Source organism: Hipposideros armiger, unplaced genomic scaffold (genome assembly GCF_001890085.2).
Source record: "Hipposideros armiger isolate ML-2016 unplaced genomic scaffold, ASM189008v1 scaffold_222, whole genome shotgun sequence".
Lineage (NCBI taxonomy): Eukaryota > Metazoa > Chordata > Mammalia > Chiroptera > Hipposideridae > Hipposideros > Hipposideros armiger.
Window position 1 is genome coordinate 1103643 of NW_017731572.1, and position 3429 is coordinate 1107071.

Sequence of the window (3429 nt, forward strand, 5' to 3'; positions counted from 1 at the left end):
TTTCTTCATTCTGGCTGTCACTCTGATTGCTTCGATGTATTAGATCACCTAGAAAAAAAAAAAGAAAAAGAAAAAAAAGAAAGAAAAAGAAAAAAGAGGAAAAAAAAGGGGAGGGAGGGGCTCTCCACCTGCTTTAATCTGCAGACCACTTGCTGAGCAATAGAGAGATTCTGAACGACTCAGCACCAGCTATTGGGGGGAAGGGCTCAGTGCGTCATGCGCCGACCTCCCTCTACACTTGAAGTAAGCTTCCCACAATTAGTTGCTGTGTGCTCCAGAGCACACCTCACAGGTTGTTGCAGGCTGTCTGAGGTGCAAAAAAATCCTCAGTGGCCTGCTGAGGTAGGGACCAGGGACCAGGGGCTCAGGGTGCCCTTGGCAACACAGCTCTAGGTGGGCGGGGCAGGCCCCCAAGTCACAGCAGGATGTGGTCAGTGGCCCCCACCAAGTCAGAGCAGCATGCACTCCTGCATCGGCAGCCAGCCCACACAAACCCGCCAGGAAAGCCCCGGCCGAATCACGCAGGCACACAGCTTGTGGCCTTACACTCCCAGGAAAACTCCCAGTCTCAGCCTGTCCCAATCAGCCGCTCTAAAATCAGGCTGAGCAGCCTGACAGCCATTTGCCACCCAGACAACTCTGCACGCACAGTGCAGAAATCAGGGACCTACGGCGAGTCTCGCACTCCCGGGTCTCAATAAGCTGTCTGTTGGAGTCGGAGTCCTCCTGCCAGGCGTTTCCCTGGCTACGCAGCACAAGCAGTGTGGAGGGTGGGGATCCAAGGCCTCATGCACGCGCACGCTCCTGCACCAATTCCAGCAGACCAATGCGGTCCCGGACCTGAGCCTCTGTGGGAGGGCCCAGCCCTGAAAAAATGGCGCCCTCCTGTGCACTACTCATGTGCAAGCTCCACAGCAGGGGAACAATGGTCCCCAAAACCTCCAGCTCCCGCGCCAAAGGCACTCAGTTTAGTCCTTCCTGGAGGCTCCTGGGCCCTGCTCACAAAGCTACTCCCTCCACCAGGGACAGGGTGAGTGCTCACCAGTGAGCGAGTTGGTTTGCCGGCTCCACTGGTTCTCCAGTTGCCCTCAGCCTCACCGAGTTGAGCAAAGAGAGTCCTCACTATTTTCTCCTTCCAGCTATCATAGAACTCTTTTTCCCGGCAAGGTAACTCTGGGCTGGTGAGTGCAGTGTGGGGCCGGAGGTCTCGCCCCCAATCGGAGAAGCCTCCCCACCGCTGAGGTGTCCCTCATGGGATTCGCCCTCTCTCATCTCTGCCCCTCCTACCAGACTCGACGTGGCCTCCTCTTTAATCCATTCGTTTAGAGATTCTGCTTATCTAGTGTCCAGGGAACTTCCGAGATTGAATATCTTATAATTCTTTTGTAATTTTGGTGTGATCCTGGGAGGCAGTTGGCACAGCGTTTGTCTATTCTGCCATCTTACCGGAAGTCCAAATCTAGAATTTCTGATGCAGCCAAAGGCATCCTAATGTACTTTCTCCCTCCATTCCGAGTTTCTCTAGGGTTTCTACCTAGCTATGCAACTTTGTACTAATCATATCAGTTCCATGGAATTTGGTTTTCTCCTCTATAAAATGGGGGTCCAAGTGAAGCAAGTGTTTCTAACAAGCCATCTCTATTATCTCTTCCCACTATGAGTCTTTACCATGGCTCCATGGCCCTGCATGATCTGGTTCTCTGCTATCTTTCTAAGCTCACCTCCAACCATGCTCTCCTTACTCACGTCCTCCAGCCACTTTGGTGTTCTTGTTGTTCCTCAAAGTCTTTGCATTTGTGATCTGCCTGGAACCCCTTCAATCCCCAGATATCTGCAGGGTTCTTTTTCACACCTTTCTGGGTTCCTAGTTAAGCACTACTTGTTAAAGAGGTTTTCCTGGCCACCCTAATGAAGGTAGCATAACCATCACACCACTACCCAACATTTCTTTTTCCATCATGATCTATCTTCCCTCCATCCTGGGGCATTTTCCATCATGGCATTTACCACTAACACATACACTTTCATAGTTTTTGAAATTCTATTCTCACCTTCCACTCGAATGCCTGCTTTTGTTTGAACTTTGTTGTCTGTTTTGACTGTGGTATCCTCAATATCTAGAAGAGTGCTTGGTACACACCAGGCTATGGTAGACACAGGAGGACTCCTCTCCAGCTGACAGCTCCTCTAGGGTCTGCCTCAGCTGTGGAAAGTTACCTCTCCTGGGAATGCAAGCTTCCTCCCCCAGGTGGTCCACATCCATAGACTAATCAAGTTGAGGGTGTAAAGGCCCAGCCATTTCAGCCCAATGTAGGAACTCTGATGGGCCATAGTTTCCCCAAAGTTCCAGCACTCCCTAAAGCCAAAGGCTTTGATGGATCTGTATCGGATCTGCCCAGTCCTGCTTCCTCCCCCATTTACACAGGTGTTGATCCTTGAAAACAAGTCTGCATGCCAAACTTTGTCTCAGCATATGTTCCAAGAGGTCTTAGCCTGCTGTATAAGCATTCAGCAAATATGTCTCGAATGAATAAATGAATGAATGAGTGAGTCTGTGATCCCCAAATTCCTTCAGTGGTATCCCTATGAGTGATCATATAACTTCTGCTTTAGCATATCTAGTGACAAGTTAGAAACTCTCTCTTAAGGCCATAAATTCCAATGTTAAATAGTTCTAACAGAAAATTAGAGTACGTTGGATTTTGTTATTGTTGCTGATAGGCAAATCACTTTATTGGCACGTACTGAGCTGATAGTTAACTAGAGTCTTTTTCACACCTGTGCTGGTTGGATGACTTTTTGCATCCATATGAAATTCTCCATACATATTTTAGTTAACTTTGTAAATTTAAGCCCAGTATTCCAGCCTTTTAAGCATTTTAGGAGCCTGCCTTCCAATATGCTGTTTCTGTCAAGGTAGTGGACGTTCATTCCTTGCCTCCCAATATTCTTTCCTCTTTCTTTCAGCCATAGTCTCTGATCTTTATTCAGAGATTTACCCTCTATCACTCTCACTCCTTGTGGTCTGCGTGAGGCTCCATATGACCCACATTTAAGCTGAAAAACAGATCTGAACTCCTTAGCCCAAAGCTAGAGTAAGCCAGAGACAGAAGCTCACCCAGTCAGATGACTCATAGGACTTACGTGGGTAAGACTGAGAAAGATGCTCACTCTTTCCCCTGGGAGGAGGTAAGCATGTCACTGTGCCAGCTGCCTTGTCCTGTGAAGGCAGAACCCAGGGCTGCTGGGGCCCCACAAGAAGCCTGAGAAAGGAGTCAGCAGGATACTAGGCTGAGCCAAGAGATGAAGGAAACACAGTCTTGCTGGCAGCATTTGAACCTTGAATGTGGCTTCGTATGAAGCCTGTCTACACCTGCACATTTATGGTACCAGAGCCAATATATCCTACTGTAATTAAGCTCATTTTTA